The sequence below is a fragment of the Anomaloglossus baeobatrachus genome, unplaced genomic scaffold (assembly GCF_048569485.1).
Source record: "Anomaloglossus baeobatrachus isolate aAnoBae1 unplaced genomic scaffold, aAnoBae1.hap1 Scaffold_4535, whole genome shotgun sequence".
Classification (NCBI taxonomy): Eukaryota; Metazoa; Chordata; class Amphibia; order Anura; family Aromobatidae; genus Anomaloglossus; species Anomaloglossus baeobatrachus.
In genome coordinates this window covers 15,794-32,749 of record NW_027443874.1, presented here as the reverse complement: position 1 = coordinate 32,749, position 16,956 = coordinate 15,794, and the positions used below count along the sequence as shown (strand labels likewise).

Below are 16,956 nucleotides of genomic sequence, written 5' to 3'. Positions count from 1 at the left end.
ACATAGCCGAGTTGGTCAGGTTGAGTGGTGATGAGTTTGCTATTTGGATGAATAAAGAAAGTCAAAAGTGTGAAAGATAAAAAACAAAAGGAGGAAGTGTGAAAAGTGAATGGGCCAAATTGAGGTGCATATGAAGACGTATGCTTTCTTCCAATTCATTAAATCGGGCTAATATGAATCAGGTGAATTGAGTTCTGCTTTTGGAAACTGGGTTAAGAAGGGGTGCACCGTTCCTGGAGGTACTGCAATACCAGGTCAATGCGTGGAGTGGACAGAGCAAGCTCTTTTTCCATCTCCCTGTTCTAAAAATCCATTTAATATATGGTCCCCAGATAGGGGACGTATCAGATATTAAACTGATAAGAACAGATACTACACTTGATCTTAGCCAAAAGGCCGAGAAGCGATAACCAGAATTGGTTTGGGCCTCGAGTGGCACCCTGGCCTATGCCGGACACATCTTAGGGAGAGAGAGCGAGAGGGAGACAAACCCACGCCTACACAAGACATTTTGTCACCCAAGCCAACCCTTGAAAAGGCTGCTTTGCAGAGCCAAAACAAGAAGAATGGTGCGTTTTGCAGCCGCCGCCCACTGCAATGAATCTGAATAACTCCTCCTTTAGGGCGCAAGCAACTCCCCTCCCCCTTGCAGTCTTTCCAATTCACGATACAAAAAGACGGACAGGACAGGTTGCCTGACTTTCCGTCACTGCCACCCTTTGCCATCCTTACCCGTAGAAAGCCCTTTCATCATCCCCAAACCCTAATCTTTTCCCTTTCCTTCCCAGCCCCCAAACCCTGCCCTCTGTACCTTTCTCACCACCCGCTTCCCTTCTCCTGTCATCCCCCTACCACCCGGGAAAAAAAGAGATTGCCCCCTCCTTCCACTAGCCCACCCTCCCACCCAAAGAACAACTTCTTCTGCGCAGCTTGTTTTCTAGGCAGCAGCGCTATTGTGATGTCATCGGGGGGCATTGTGACAAGCCGCCAGTGTTCCGTCTCTTCATGTTGTGCACAGTTCAAACGGAAAATACATCAACAGGCAGACTACAGAAAAGCTTACTATCAAAGGTTAGAGGGGGGCTTTCTCAGAGGGCTTTTTACAGTTTTTCTATTCCCAATTAGCCGTTTAAGTGTACTTATTGAAAGTAGTAATTCTTTCATAGGCCGCCCTTTCTTAGTATTTGACGTTCCTTATATTGCGGTATGAGGCTTCGCAGTAGGTTGCAAACATTCATCACCCATGACTGTCCCCAATTGAGCTCAGAAGCTCAATGTCTATCATGACCTCTCTTTTAGAATGTCCAAGAGCAAGCAAACTATTCCTCCAGGAGAGGGCGCCAACAGACTACTAAAGAGATCATCATTACTCAAAGAAAACCCCAAAAACCAATGCATGATAGGAATAAACAGGTAACTTTCTTTGGAGTGGAAGCGGAGAGATCGCACCAGATGCCAATTCTAGATGTTATCACACCTGTGGTCACTGCAGCAGCAGGTGAATCCACTTTGTCCAAAAGGGATCTATTCCATTCAATTGCAAATGATCTAGATAAGACAGAGAACTGCAGCACGGGGACATAGCCGAGTTGGTCAGGTTGAGTGGTGATGAGTTTGCTATTTGGATGAATAAAGAAAGTCAAAAGTGTGAAAGATAAAAAACAAAAGGAGGAAGTGTGAAAAGTGAATGGGCCAAATTGAGGTGCATATGAAGACGTATGCTTTCTTCCAATTCATTAAATCGGGCTAATATGAATCAGGTGAATTGAGTTCTGCTTTTGGAAACTGGGTTAAGAAGGGGTGCACCGTTCCTGGAGGTACTGCAATACCAGGTCAATGCGTGGAGTGGACAGAGCAAGCTCTTTTTCCATCTCCCTGTTCTAAAAATCCATTTAATATATGGTCCCCAGATAGGGGACGTATCAGATATTAAACTGATAAGAACAGATACTACACTTGATCTTAGCCAAAAGGCCGAGAAGCGATAACCAGAATTGGTTTGGGCCTCGAGTGGCACCCTGGCCTATGCCGGACACATCTTAGGGAGAGAGAGCGAGAGGGAGACAAACCCACGCCTACACAAGACATTTTGTCACCCAAGCCAACCCTTGAAAAGGCTGCTTTGCAGAGCCAAAACAAGAAGAATGGTGCGTTTTGCAGCCGCCGCCCACTGCAATGAATCTGAATAACTCCTCCTTTAGGGCGCAAGCAACTCCCCTCCCCCTTGCAGTCTTTCCAATTCACGATACAAAAAGACGGACAGGACAGGTTGCCTGACTTTCCGTCACTGCCACCCTTTGCCATCCTTACCCGTAGAAAGCCCTTTCATCATCCCCAAACCCTAATCTTTTCCCTTTCCTTCCCAGCCCCCAAACCCTGCCCTCTGTACCTTTCTCACCACCCGCTTCCCTTCTCCTGTCATCCCCCTACCACCCGGGAAAAAAAGAGATTGCCCCCTCCTTCCACTAGCCCACCCTCCCACCCAAAGAACAACTTCTTCTGCGCAGCTTGTTTTCTAGGCAGCAGCGCTATTGTGATGTCATCGGGGGGCATTGTGACAAGCCGCCAGTGTTCCGTCTCTTCATGTTGTGCACAGTTCAAACGGAAAATACATCAACAGGCAGACTACAGAAAAGCTTACTATCAAAGGTTAGAGGGGGGCTTTCTCAGAGGGCTTTTTACAGTTTTTCTATTCCCAATTAGCCGTTTAAGTGTACTTATTGAAAGTAGTAATTCTTTCATAGGCCGCCCTTTCTTAGTATTTGACGTTCCTTATATTGCGGTATGAGGCTTCGCAGTAGGTTGCAAACATTCATCACCCATGACTGTCCCCAATTGAGCTCAGAAGCTCAATGTCTATCATGACCTCTCTTTTAGAATGTCCAAGAGCAAGCAAACTATTCCTCCAGGAGAGGGCGCCAACAGACTACTAAAGAGATCATCATTACTCAAAGAAAACCCCAAAAACCAATGCATGATAGGAATAAACAGGTAACTTTCTTTGGAGTGGAAGCGGAGAGATCGCACCAGATGCCAATTCTAGATGTTATCACACCTGTGGTCACTGCAGCAGCAGGTGAATCCACTTTGTCCAAAAGGGATCTATTCCATTCAATTGCAAATGATCTAGATAAGACAGAGAACTGCAGCACGGGGACATAGCCGAGTTGGTCAGGTTGAGTGGTGATGAGTTTGCTATTTGGATGAATAAAGAAAGTCAAAAGTGTGAAAGATAAAAAACAAAAGGAGGAAGTGTGAAAAGTGAATGGGCCAAATTGAGGTGCATATGAAGACGTATGCTTTCTTCCAATTCATTAAATCGGGCTAATATGAATCAGGTGAATTGAGTTCTGCTTTTGGAAACTGGGTTAAGAAGGGGTGCACCGTTCCTGGAGGTACTGCAATACCAGGTCAATGCGTGGAGTGGACAGAGCAAGCTCTTTTTCCATCTCCCTGTTCTAAAAATCCATTTAATATATGGTCCCCAGATAGGGGACGTATCAGATATTAAACTGATAAGAACAGATACTACACTTGATCTTAGCCAAAAGGCCGAGAAGCGATAACCAGAATTGGTTTGGGCCTCGAGTGGCACCCTGGCCTATGCCGGACACATCTTAGGGAGAGAGAGCGAGAGGGAGACAAACCCACGCCTACACAAGACATTTTGTCACCCAAGCCAACCCTTGAAAAGGCTGCTTTGCAGAGCCAAAACAAGAAGAATGGTGCGTTTTGCAGCCGCCGCCCACTGCAATGAATCTGAATAACTCCTCCTTTAGGGCGCAAGCAACTCCCCTCCCCCTTGCAGTCTTTCCAATTCACGATACAAAAAGACGGACAGGACAGGTTGCCTGACTTTCCGTCACTGCCACCCTTTGCCATCCTTACCCGTAGAAAGCCCTTTCATCATCCCCAAACCCTAATCTTTTCCCTTTCCTTCCCAGCCCCCAAACCCTGCCCTCTGTACCTTTCTCACCACCCGCTTCCCTTCTCCTGTCATCCCCCTACCACACCGGGAAAAAAAGAGATTGCCCCCTCCTTCCACTAGCCCACCCTCCCACCCAAAGAACAACTTCTTCTGCGCAGCTTGTTTTCTAGGCAGCAGCGCTATTGTGATGTCATCGGGGGGCATTGTGACAAGCCGCCAGTGTTCCGTCTCTTCATGTTGTGCACAGTTCAAACGGAAAATACATCAACAGGCAGACTACAGAAAAGCTTACTATCAAAGGTTAGAGGGGGGCTTTCTCAGAGGGCTTTTTACAGTTTTTCTATTCCCAATTAGCCGTTTAAGTGTACTTATTGAAAGTAGTAATTCTTTCATAGGCCGCCCTTTCTTAGTATTTGACGTTCCTTATATTGCGGTATGAGGCTTCGCAGTAGGTTGCAAACATTCATCACCCATGACTGTCCCCAATTGAGCTCAGAAGCTCAATGTCTATCATGACCTCTCTTTTAGAATGTCCAAGAGCAAGCAAACTATTCCTCCAGGAGAGGGCGCCAACAGACTACTAAAGAGATCATCATTACTCAAAGAAAACCCCAAAAACCAATGCATGATAGGAATAAACAGGTAACTTTCTTTGGAGTGGAAGCGGAGAGATCGCACCAGATGCCAATTCTAGATGTTATCACACCTGTGGTCACTGCAGCAGCAGGTGAATCCACTTTGTCCAAAAGGGATCTATTCCATTCAATTGCAAATGATCTAGATAAGACAGAGAACTGCAGCACGGGGACATAGCCGAGTTGGTCAGGTTGAGTGGTGATGAGTTTGCTATTTGGATGAATAAAGAAAGTCAAAAGTGTGAAAGATAAAAAACAAAAGGAGGAAGTGTGAAAAGTGAATGGGCCAAATTGAGGTGCATATGAAGACGTATGCTTTCTTCCAATTCATTAAATCGGGCTAATATGAATCAGGTGAATTGAGTTCTGCTTTTGGAAACTGGGTTAAGAAGGGGTGCACCGTTCCTGGAGGTACTGCAATACCAGGTCAATGCGTGGAGTGGACAGAGCAAGCTCTTTTTCCATCTCCCTGTTCTAAAAATCCATTTAATATATGGTCCCCAGATAGGGGACGTATCAGATATTAAACTGATAAGAACAGATACTACACTTGATCTTAGCCAAAAGGCCGAGAAGCGATAACCAGAATTGGTTTGGGCCTCGAGTGGCACCCTGGCCTATGCCGGACACATCTTAGGGAGAGAGAGCGAGAGGGAGACAAACCCACGCCTACACAAGACATTTTGTCACCCAAGCCAACCCTTGAAAAGGCTGCTTTGCAGAGCCAAAACAAGAAGAATGGTGCGTTTTGCAGCCGCCGCCCACTGCAATGAATCTGAATAACTCCTCCTTTAGGGCGCAAGCAACTCCCCTCCCCCTTGCAGTCTTTCCAATTCACGATACAAAAAGACGGACAGGACAGGTTGCCTGACTTTCCGTCACTGCCACCCTTTGCCATCCTTACCCGTAGAAAGCCCTTTCATCATCCCCAAACCCTAATCTTTTCCCTTTCCTTCCCAGCCCCCAAACCCTGCCCTCTGTACCTTTCTCACCACCCGCTTCCCTTCTCCTGTCATCCCCCTACCACCCGGGAAAAAAAGAGATTGCCCCCTCCTTCCACTAGCCCACCCTCCCACCCAAAGAACAACTTCTTCTGCGCAGCTTGTTTTCTAGGCAGCAGCGCTATTGTGATGTCATCGGGGGGCATTGTGACAAGCCGCCAGTGTTCCGTCTCTTCATGTTGTGCACAGTTCAAACGGAAAATACATCAACAGGCAGACTACAGAAAAGCTTACTATCAAAGGTTAGAGGGGGGCTTTCTCAGAGGGCTTTTTACAGTTTTTCTATTCCCAATTAGCCGTTTAAGTGTACTTATTGAAAGTAGTAATTCTTTCATAGGCCGCCCTTTCTTAGTATTTGACGTTCCTTATATTGCGGTATGAGGCTTCGCAGTAGGTTGCAAACATTCATCACCCATGACTGTCCCCAATTGAGCTCAGAAGCTCAATGTCTATCATGACCTCTCTTTTAGAATGTCCAAGAGCAAGCAAACTATTCCTCCAGGAGAGGGCGCCAACAGACTACTAAAGAGATCATCATTACTCAAAGAAAACCCCAAAAACCAATGCATGATAGGAATAAACAGGTAACTTTCTTTGGAGTGGAAGCGGAGAGATCGCACCAGATGCCAATTCTAGATGTTATCACACCTGTGGTCACTGCAGCAGCAGGTGAATCCACTTTGTCCAAAAGGGATCTATTCCATTCAATTGCAAATGATCTAGATAAGACAGAGAACTGCAGCACGGGGACATAGCCGAGTTGGTCAGGTTGAGTGGTGATGAGTTTGCTATTTGGATGAATAAAGAAAGTCAAAAGTGTGAAAGATAAAAAACAAAAGGAGGAAGTGTGAAAAGTGAATGGGCCAAATTGAGGTGCATATGAAGACGTATGCTTTCTTCCAATTCATTAAATCGGGCTAATATGAATCAGGTGAATTGAGTTCTGCTTTTGGAAACTGGGTTAAGAAGGGGTGCACCGTTCCTGGAGGTACTGCAATACCAGGTCAATGCGTGGAGTGGACAGAGCAAGCTCTTTTTCCATCTCCCTGTTCTAAAAATCCATTTAATATATGGTCCCCAGATAGGGGACGTATCAGATATTAAACTGATAAGAACAGATACTACACTTGATCTTAGCCAAAAGGCCGAGAAGCGATAACCAGAATTGGTTTGGGCCTCGAGTGGCACCCTGGCCTATGCCGGACACATCTTAGGGAGAGAGAGCGAGAGGGAGACAAACCCACGCCTACACAAGACATTTTGTCACCCAAGCCAACCCTTGAAAAGGCTGCTTTGCAGAGCCAAAACAAGAAGAATGGTGCGTTTTGCAGCCGCCGCCCACTGCAATGAATCTGAATAACTCCTCCTTTAGGGCGCAAGCAACTCCCCTCCCCCTTGCAGTCTTTCCAATTCACGATACAAAAAGACGGACAGGACAGGTTGCCTGACTTTCCGTCACTGCCACCCTTTGCCATCCTTACCCGTAGAAAGCCCTTTCATCATCCCCAAACCCTAATCTTTTCCCTTTCCTTCCCAGCCCCCAAACCCTGCCCTCTGTACCTTTCTCACCACCCGCTTCCCTTCTCCTGTCATCCCCCTACCACCCGGGAAAAAAAGAGATTGCCCCCTCCTTCCACTAGCCCACCCTCCCACCCAAAGAACAACTTCTTCTGCGCAGCTTGTTTTCTAGGCAGCAGCGCTATTGTGATGTCATCGGGGGGCATTGTGACAAGCCGCCAGTGTTCCGTCTCTTCATGTTGTGCACAGTTCAAACGGAAAATACATCAACAGGCAGACTACAGAAAAGCTTACTATCAAAGGTTAGAGGGGGGCTTTCTCAGAGGGCTTTTTACAGTTTTTCTATTCCCAATTAGCCGTTTAAGTGTACTTATTGAAAGTAGTAATTCTTTCATAGGCCGCCCTTTCTTAGTATTTGACGTTCCTTATATTGCGGTATGAGGCTTCGCAGTAGGTTGCAAACATTCATCACCCATGACTGTCCCCAATTGAGCTCAGAAGCTCAATGTCTATCATGACCTCTCTTTTAGAATGTCCAAGAGCAAGCAAACTATTCCTCCAGGAGAGGGCGCCAACAGACTACTAAAGAGATCATCATTACTCAAAGAAAACCCCAAAAACCAATGCATGATAGGAATAAACAGGTAACTTTCTTTGGAGTGGAAGCGGAGAGATCGCACCAGATGCCAATTCTAGATGTTATCACACCTGTGGTCACTGCAGCAGCAGGTGAATCCACTTTGTCCAAAAGGGATCTATTCCATTCAATTGCAAATGATCTAGATAAGACAGAGAACTGCAGCACGGGGACATAGCCGAGTTGGTCAGGTTGAGTGGTGATGAGTTTGCTATTTGGATGAATAAAGAAAGTCAAAAGTGTGAAAGATAAAAAACAAAAGGAGGAAGTGTGAAAAGTGAATGGGCCAAATTGAGGTGCATATGAAGACGTATGCTTTCTTCCAATTCATTAAATCGGGCTAATATGAATCAGGTGAATTGAGTTCTGCTTTTGGAAACTGGGTTAAGAAGGGGTGCACCGTTCCTGGAGGTACTGCAATACCAGGTCAATGCGTGGAGTGGACAGAGCAAGCTCTTTTTCCATCTCCCTGTTCTAAAAATCCATTTAATATATGGTCCCCAGATAGGGGACGTATCAGATATTAAACTGATAAGAACAGATACTACACTTGATCTTAGCCAAAAGGCCGAGAAGCGATAACCAGAATTGGTTTGGGCCTCGAGTGGCACCCTGGCCTATGCCGGACACATCTTAGGGAGAGAGAGCGAGAGGGAGACAAACCCACGCCTACACAAGACATTTTGTCACCCAAGCCAACCCTTGAAAAGGCTGCTTTGCAGAGCCAAAACAAGAAGAATGGTGCGTTTTGCAGCCGCCGCCCACTGCAATGAATCTGAATAACTCCTCCTTTAGGGCGCAAGCAACTCCCCTCCCCCTTGCAGTCTTTCCAATTCACGATACAAAAAGACGGACAGGACAGGTTGCCTGACTTTCCGTCACTGCCACCCTTTGCCATCCTTACCCGTAGAAAGCCCTTTCATCATCCCCAAACCCTAATCTTTTCCCTTTCCTTCCCAGCCCCCAAACCCTGCCCTCTGTACCTTTCTCACCACCCGCTTCCCTTCTCCTGTCATCCCCCTACCACCCGGGAAAAAAAGAGATTGCCCCCTCCTTCCACTAGCCCACCCTCCCACCCAAAGAACAACTTCTTCTGCGCAGCTTGTTTTCTAGGCAGCAGCGCTATTGTGATGTCATCGGGGGGCATTGTGACAAGCCGCCAGTGTTCCGTCTCTTCATGTTGTGCACAGTTCAAACGGAAAATACATCAACAGGCAGACTACAGAAAAGCTTACTATCAAAGGTTAGAGGGGGGCTTTCTCAGAGGGCTTTTTACAGTTTTTCTATTCCCAATTAGCCGTTTAAGTGTACTTATTGAAAGTAGTAATTCTTTCATAGGCCGCCCTTTCTTAGTATTTGACGTTCCTTATATTGCGGTATGAGGCTTCGCAGTAGGTTGCAAACATTCATCACCCATGACTGTCCCCAATTGAGCTCAGAAGCTCAATGTCTATCATGACCTCTCTTTTAGAATGTCCAAGAGCAAGCAAACTATTCCTCCAGGAGAGGGCGCCAACAGACTACTAAAGAGATCATCATTACTCAAAGAAAACCCCAAAAACCAATGCATGATAGGAATAAACAGGTAACTTTCTTTGGAGTGGAAGCGGAGAGATCGCACCAGATGCCAATTCTAGATGTTATCACACCTGTGGTCACTGCAGCAGCAGGTGAATCCACTTTGTCCAAAAGGGATCTATTCCATTCAATTGCAAATGATCTAGATAAGACAGAGAACTGCAGCACGGGGACATAGCCGAGTTGGTCAGGTTGAGTGGTGATGAGTTTGCTATTTGGATGAATAAAGAAAGTCAAAAGTGTGAAAGATAAAAAACAAAAGGAGGAAGTGTGAAAAGTGAATGGGCCAAATTGAGGTGCATATGAAGACGTATGCTTTCTTCCAATTCATTAAATCGGGCTAATATGAATCAGGTGAATTGAGTTCTGCTTTTGGAAACTGGGTTAAGAAGGGGTGCACCGTTCCTGGAGGTACTGCAATACCAGGTCAATGCGTGGAGTGGACAGAGCAAGCTCTTTTTCCATCTCCCTGTTCTAAAAATCCATTTAATATATGGTCCCCAGATAGGGGACGTATCAGATATTAAACTGATAAGAACAGATACTACACTTGATCTTAGCCAAAAGGCCGAGAAGCGATAACCAGAATTGGTTTGGGCCTCGAGTGGCACCCTGGCCTATGCCGGACACATCTTAGGGAGAGAGAGCGAGAGGGAGACAAACCCACGCCTACACAAGACATTTTGTCACCCAAGCCAACCCTTGAAAAGGCTGCTTTGCAGAGCCAAAACAAGAAGAATGGTGCGTTTTGCAGCCGCCGCCCACTGCAATGAATCTGAATAACTCCTCCTTTAGGGCGCAAGCAACTCCCCTCCCCCTTGCAGTCTTTCCAATTATTCACGATACAAAAAGACGGACAGGACAGGTTGCCTGACTTTCCGTCACTGCCACCCTTTGCCATCCTTACCCGTAGAAAGCCCTTTCATCATCCCCAAACCCTAATCTTTTCCCTTTCCTTCCCAGCCCCCAAACCCTGCCCTCTGTACCTTTCTCACCACCCGCTTCCCTTCTCCTGTCATCCCCCTACCACCCGGGAAAAAAAGAGATTGCCCCCTCCTTCCACTAGCCCACCCTCCCACCCAAAGAACAACTTCTTCTGCGCAGCTTGTTTTCTAGGCAGCAGCGCTATTGTGATGTCATCGGGGGGCATTGTGACAAGCCGCCAGTGTTCCGTCTCTTCATGTTGTGCACAGTTCAAACGGAAAATACATCAACAGGCAGACTACAGAAAAGCTTACTATCAAAGGTTAGAGGGGGGCTTTCTCAGAGGGCTTTTTACAGTTTTTCTATTCCCAATTAGCCGTTTAAGTGTACTTATTGAAAGTAGTAATTCTTTCATAGGCCGCCCTTTCTTAGTATTTGACGTTCCTTATATTGCGGTATGAGGCTTCGCAGTAGGTTGCAAACATTCATCACCCATGACTGTCCCCAATTGAGCTCAGAAGCTCAATGTCTATCATGACCTCTCTTTTAGAATGTCCAAGAGCAAGCAAACTATTCCTCCAGGAGAGGGCGCCAACAGACTACTAAAGAGATCATCATTACTCAAAGAAAACCCCAAAAACCAATGCATGATAGGAATAAACAGGTAACTTTCTTTGGAGTGGAAGCGGAGAGATCGCACCAGATGCCAATTCTAGATGTTATCACACCTGTGGTCACTGCAGCAGCAGGTGAATCCACTTTGTCCAAAAGGGATCTATTCCATTCAATTGCAAATGATCTAGATAAGACAGAGAACTGCAGCACGGGGACATAGCCGAGTTGGTCAGGTTGAGTGGTGATGAGTTTGCTATTTGGATGAATAAAGAAAGTCAAAAGTGTGAAAGATAAAAAACAAAAGGAGGAAGTGTGAAAAGTGAATGGGCCAAATTGAGGTGCATATGAAGACGTATGCTTTCTTCCAATTCATTAAATCGGGCTAATATGAATCAGGTGAATTGAGTTCTGCTTTTGGAAACTGGGTTAAGAAGGGGTGCACCGTTCCTGGAGGTACTGCAATACCAGGTCAATGCGTGGAGTGGACAGAGCAAGCTCTTTTTCCATCTCCCTGTTCTAAAAATCCATTTAATATATGGTCCCCAGATAGGGGACGTATCAGATATTAAACTGATAAGAACAGATACTACACTTGATCTTAGCCAAAAGGCCGAGAAGCGATAACCAGAATTGGTTTGGGCCTCGAGTGGCACCCTGGCCTATGCCGGACACATCTTAGGGAGAGAGAGCGAGAGGGAGACAAACCCACGCCTACACAAGACATTTTGTCACCCAAGCCAACCCTTGAAAAGGCTGCTTTGCAGAGCCAAAACAAGAAGAATGGTGCGTTTTGCAGCCGCCGCCCACTGCAATGAATCTGAATAACTCCTCCTTTAGGGCGCAAGCAACTCCCCTCCCCCTTGCAGTCTTTCCAATTCACGATACAAAAAGACGGACAGGACAGGTTGCCTGACTTTCCGTCACTGCCACCCTTTGCCATCCTTACCCGTAGAAAGCCCTTTCATCATCCCCAAACCCTAATCTTTTCCCTTTCCTTCCCAGCCCCCAAACCCTGCCCTCTGTACCTTTCTCACCACCCGCTTCCCTTCTCCTGTCATCCCCCTACCACCCGGGAAAAAAAGAGATTGCCCCCTCCTTCCACTAGCCCACCCTCCCACCCAAAGAACAACTTCTTCTGCGCAGCTTGTTTTCTAGGCAGCAGCGCTATTGTGATGTCATCGGGGGGCATTGTGACAAGCCGCCAGTGTTCCGTCTCTTCATGTTGTGCACAGTTCAAACGGAAAATACATCAACAGGCAGACTACAGAAAGCTTACTATCAAAGGTTAGAGGGGGGCTTTCTCAGAGGGCTTTTTACAGTTTTTCTATTCCCAATTAGCCGTTTAAGTGTACTTATTGAAAGTAGTAATTCTTTCATAGGCCGCCCTTTCTTAGTATTTGACGTTCCTTATATTGCGGTATGAGGCTTCGCAGTAGGTTGCAAACATTCATCACCCATGACTGTCCCCAATTGAGCTCAGAAGCTCAATGTCTATCATGACCTCTCTTTTAGAATGTCCAAGAGCAAGCAAACTATTCCTCCAGGAGAGGGCGCCAACAGACTACTAAAGAGATCATCATTACTCAAAGAAAACCCCAAAAACCAATGCATGATAGGAATAAACAGGTAACTTTCTTTGGAGTGGAAGCGGAGAGATCGCACCAGATGCCAATTCTAGATGTTATCACACCTGTGGTCACTGCAGCAGCAGGTGAATCCACTTTGTCCAAAAGGGATCTATTCCATTCAATTGCAAATGATCTAGATAAGACAGAGAACTGCAGCACGGGGACATAGCCGAGTTGGTCAGGTTGAGTGGTGATGAGTTTGCTATTTGGATGAATAAAGAAAGTCAAAAGTGTGAAAGATAAAAAACAAAAGGAGGAAGTGTGAAAAGTGAATGGGCCAAATTGAGGTGCATATGAAGACGTATGCTTTCTTCCAATTCATTAAATCGGGCTAATATGAATCAGGTGAATTGAGTTCTGCTTTTGGAAACTGGGTTAAGAAGGGGTGCACCGTTCCTGGAGGTACTGCAATACCAGGTCAATGCGTGGAGTGGACAGAGCAAGCTCTTTTTCCATCTCCCTGTTCTAAAAATCCATTTAATATATGGTCCCCAGATAGGGGACGTATCAGATATTAAACTGATAAGAACAGATACTACACTTGATCTTAGCCAAAAGGCCGAGAAGCGATAACCAGAATTGGTTTGGGCCTCGAGTGGCACCCTGGCCTATGCCGGACACATCTTAGGGAGAGAGAGCGAGAGGGAGACAAACCCACGCCTACACAAGACATTTTGTCACCCAAGCCAACCCTTGAAAAGGCTGCTTTGCAGAGCCAAAACAAGAAGAATGGTGCGTTTTGCAGCCGCCGCCCACTGCAATGAATCTGAATAACTCCTCCTTTAGGGCGCAAGCAACTCCCCTCCCCCTTGCAGTCTTTCCAATTCACGATACAAAAAGACGGACAGGACAGGTTGCCTGACTTTCCGTCACTGCCACCCTTTGCCATCCTTACCCGTAGAAAGCCCTTTCATCATCCCCAAACCCTAATCTTTTCCCTTTCCTTCCCAGCCCCCAAACCCTGCCCTCTGTACCTTTCTCACCACCCGCTTCCCTTCTCCTGTCATCCCCCTACCACCCGGGAAAAAAAGAGATTGCCCCCTCCTTCCACTAGCCCACCCTCCCACCCAAAGAACAACTTCTTCTGCGCAGCTTGTTTTCTAGGCAGCAGCGCTATTGTGATGTCATCGGGGGGCATTGTGACAAGCCGCCAGTGTTCCGTCTCTTCATGTTGTGCACAGTTCAAACGGAAAATACATCAACAGGCAGACTACAGAAAAGCTTACTATCAAAGGTTAGAGGGGGGCTTTCTCAGAGGGCTTTTTACAGTTTTTCTATTCCCAATTAGCCGTTTAAGTGTACTTATTGAAAGTAGTAATTCTTTCATAGGCCGCCCTTTCTTAGTATTTGACGTTCCTTATATTGCGGTATGAGGCTTCGCAGTAGGTTGCAAACATTCATCACCCATGACTGTCCCCAATTGAGCTCAGAAGCTCAATGTCTATCATGACCTCTCTTTTAGAATGTCCAAGAGCAAGCAAACTATTCCTCCAGGAGAGGGCGCCAACAGACTACTAAAGAGATCATCATTACTCAAAGAAAACCCCAAAAACCAATGCATGATAGGAATAAACAGGTAACTTTCTTTGGAGTGGAAGCGGAGAGATCGCACCAGATGCCAATTCTAGATGTTATCACACCTGTGGTCACTGCAGCAGCAGGTGAATCCACTTTGTCCAAAAGGGATCTATTCCATTCAATTGCAAATGATCTAGATAAGACAGAGAACTGCAGCACGGGGACATAGCCGAGTTGGTCAGGTTGAGTGGTGATGAGTTTGCTATTTGGATGAATAAAGAAAGTCAAAAGTGTGAAAGATAAAAAACAAAAGGAGGAAGTGTGAAAAGTGAATGGGCCAAATTGAGGTGCATATGAAGACGTATGCTTTCTTCCAATTCATTAAATCGGGCTAATATGAATCAGGTGAATTGAGTTCTGCTTTTGGAAACTGGGTTAAGAAGGGGTGCACCGTTCCTGGAGGTACTGCAATACCAGGTCAATGCGTGGAGTGGACAGAGCAAGCTCTTTTTCCATCTCCCTGTTCTAAAAATCCATTTAATATATGGTCCCCAGATAGGGGACGTATCAGATATTAAACTGATAAGAACAGATACTACACTTGATCTTAGCCAAAAGGCCGAGAAGCGATAACCAGAATTGGTTTGGGCCTCGAGTGGCACCCTGGCCTATGCCGGACACATCTTAGGGAGAGAGAGCGAGAGGGAGACAAACCCACGCCTACACAAGACATTTTGTCACCCAAGCCAACCCTTGAAAAGGCTGCTTTGCAGAGCCAAAACAAGAAGAATGGTGCGTTTTGCAGCCGCCGCCCACTGCAATGAATCTGAATAACTCCTCCTTTAGGGCGCAAGCAACTCCCCTCCCCCTTGCAGTCTTTCCAATTCACGATACAAAAAGACGGACAGGACAGGTTGCCTGACTTTCCGTCACTGCCACCCTTTGCCATCCTTACCCGTAGAAAGCCCTTTCATCATCCCCAAACCCTAATCTTTTCCCTTTCCTTCCCAGCCCCCAAACCCTGCCCTCTGTACCTTTCTCACCACCCGCTTCCCTTCTCCTGTCATCCCCCTACCACCCGGGAAAAAAAGAGATTGCCCCCTCCTTCCACTAGCCCACCCTCCCACCCAAAGAACAACTTCTTCTGCGCAGCTTGTTTTCTAGGCAGCAGCGCTATTGTGATGTCATCGGGGGGCATTGTGACAAGCCGCCAGTGTTCCGTCTCTTCATGTTGTGCACAGTTCAAACGGAAAATACATCAACAGGCAGACTACAGAAAAGCTTACTATCAAAGGTTAGAGGGGGGCTTTCTCAGAGGGCTTTTTACAGTTTTTCTATTCCCAATTAGCCGTTTAAGTGTACTTATTGAAAGTAGTAATTCTTTCATAGGCCGCCCTTTCTTAGTATTTGACGTTCCTTATATTGCGGTATGAGGCTTCGCAGTAGGTTGCAAACATTCATCACCCATGACTGTCCCCAATTGAGCTCAGAAGCTCAATGTCTATCATGACCTCTCTTTTAGAATGTCCAAGAGCAAGCAAACTATTCCTCCAGGAGAGGGCGCCAACAGACTACTAAAGAGATCATCATTACTCAAAGAAAACCCCAAAAACCAATGCATGATAGGAATAAACAGGTAACTTTCTTTGGAGTGGAAGCGGAGAGATCGCACCAGATGCCAATTCTAGATGTTATCACACCTGTGGTCACTGCAGCAGCAGGTGAATCCACTTTGTCCAAAAGGGATCTATTCCATTCAATTGCAAATGATCTAGATAAGACAGAGAACTGCAGCACGGGGACATAGCCGAGTTGGTCAGGTTGAGTGGTGATGAGTTTGCTATTTGGATGAATAAAGAAAGTCAAAAGTGTGAAAGATAAAAAACAAAAGGAGGAAGTGTGAAAAGTGAATGGGCCAAATTGAGGTGCATATGAAGACGTATGCTTTCTTCCAATTCATTAAATCGGGCTAATATGAATCAGGTGAATTGAGTTCTGCTTTTGGAAACTGGGTTAAGAAGGGGTGCACCGTTCCTGGAGGTACTGCAATACCAGGTCAATGCGTGGAGTGGACAGAGCAAGCTCTTTTTCCATCTCCCTGTTCTAAAAATCCATTTAATATATGGTCCCCAGATAGGGGACGTATCAGATATTAAACTGATAAGAACAGATACTACACTTGATCTTAGCCAAAAGGCCGAGAAGCGATAACCAGAATTGGTTTGGGCCTCGAGTGGCACCCTGGCCTATGCCGGACACATCTTAGGGAGAGAGAGCGAGAGGGAGACAAACCCACGCCTACACAAGACATTTTGTCACCCAAGCCAACCCTTGAAAAGGCTGCTTTGCAGAGCCAAAACAAGAAGAATGGTGCGTTTTGCAGCCGCCGCCCACTGCAATGAATCTGAATAACTCCTCCTTTAGGGCGCAAGCAACTCCCCTCCCCCTTGCAGTCTTTCCAATTCACGATACAAAAAGACGGACAGGACAGGTTGCCTGACTTTCCGTCACTGCCACCCTTTGCCATCCTTACCCGTAGAAAGCCCTTTCATCATCCCCAAACCCTAATCTTTTCCCTTTCCTTCCCAGCCCCCAAACCCTGCCCTCTGTACCTTTCTCACCACCCGCTTCCCTTCTCCTGTCATCCCCCTACCACCCGGGAAAAAAAGAGATTGCCCCCTCCTTCCACTAGCCCACCCTCCCACCCAAAGAACAACTTCTTCTGCGCAGCTTGTTTTCTAGGCAGCAGCGCTATTGTGATGTCATCGGGGGGCATTGTGACAAGCCGCCAGTGTTCCGCTCTTCATGTTGTGCACAGTTCAAACGGAAAATACATCAACAGGCAGACTACAGAAAAGCTTACTATCAAAGGTTAGAGGGGGGCTTTCTCAGAGGGCTTTTTACAGTTTTTCTATTCCCAATTAGCCGTTTAAGTGTACTTATTGAAAGTAGTAATTCTTTCATAGGCCGCCCT

General features: G+C 46.4%; 11 non-coding genes across 11 annotated transcripts; all 11 read right to left on the bottom strand.

Moving 5' to 3' along the window:
* Positions 1–217: 217 nt before the first annotated feature.
* On the bottom strand, positions 218–408 carry LOC142280520 (U2 spliceosomal RNA). The gene has a single exon (XR_012742783.1). It is a non-coding gene; the product is annotated as a U2 spliceosomal RNA (small nuclear RNA).
* A 1,387-nt stretch (positions 409–1,795) lies between these two features.
* LOC142280519 (U2 spliceosomal RNA) lies at positions 1,796–1,986 on the bottom strand. Its single transcript, XR_012742782.1, has one exon. It is a non-coding gene; the product is annotated as a U2 spliceosomal RNA (small nuclear RNA).
* A 1,387-nt stretch (positions 1,987–3,373) lies between these two features.
* Positions 3,374–3,564, bottom strand: LOC142280518 (U2 spliceosomal RNA). Its single transcript, XR_012742781.1, has one exon. It is a non-coding gene; the product is annotated as a U2 spliceosomal RNA (small nuclear RNA).
* Positions 3,565–4,952: 1,388 nt separating this feature from the next.
* On the bottom strand, positions 4,953–5,143 carry LOC142280517 (U2 spliceosomal RNA). The gene has a single exon (XR_012742780.1). It is a non-coding gene; the product is annotated as a U2 spliceosomal RNA (small nuclear RNA).
* A 1,387-nt stretch (positions 5,144–6,530) lies between these two features.
* Positions 6,531–6,721, bottom strand: LOC142280516 (U2 spliceosomal RNA). Its single transcript, XR_012742779.1, has one exon. It is a non-coding gene; the product is annotated as a U2 spliceosomal RNA (small nuclear RNA).
* Positions 6,722–8,108: 1,387 nt separating this feature from the next.
* On the bottom strand, positions 8,109–8,299 carry LOC142280515 (U2 spliceosomal RNA). Its single transcript, XR_012742778.1, has one exon. It is a non-coding gene; the product is annotated as a U2 spliceosomal RNA (small nuclear RNA).
* Positions 8,300–9,686: 1,387 nt separating this feature from the next.
* Positions 9,687–9,877, bottom strand: LOC142280513 (U2 spliceosomal RNA). Its single transcript, XR_012742776.1, has one exon. It is a non-coding gene; the product is annotated as a U2 spliceosomal RNA (small nuclear RNA).
* A 1,390-nt stretch (positions 9,878–11,267) lies between these two features.
* On the bottom strand, positions 11,268–11,458 carry LOC142280512 (U2 spliceosomal RNA). Its single transcript, XR_012742775.1, has one exon. It is a non-coding gene; the product is annotated as a U2 spliceosomal RNA (small nuclear RNA).
* A 1,386-nt stretch (positions 11,459–12,844) lies between these two features.
* LOC142280511 (U2 spliceosomal RNA) lies at positions 12,845–13,035 on the bottom strand. The gene has a single exon (XR_012742774.1). It is a non-coding gene; the product is annotated as a U2 spliceosomal RNA (small nuclear RNA).
* A 1,387-nt stretch (positions 13,036–14,422) lies between these two features.
* Positions 14,423–14,613, bottom strand: LOC142280510 (U2 spliceosomal RNA). Its single transcript, XR_012742773.1, has one exon. It is a non-coding gene; the product is annotated as a U2 spliceosomal RNA (small nuclear RNA).
* A 1,387-nt stretch (positions 14,614–16,000) lies between these two features.
* On the bottom strand, positions 16,001–16,191 carry LOC142280509 (U2 spliceosomal RNA). Its single transcript, XR_012742772.1, has one exon. It is a non-coding gene; the product is annotated as a U2 spliceosomal RNA (small nuclear RNA).
* Positions 16,192–16,956: the final 765 nt, after the last annotated feature.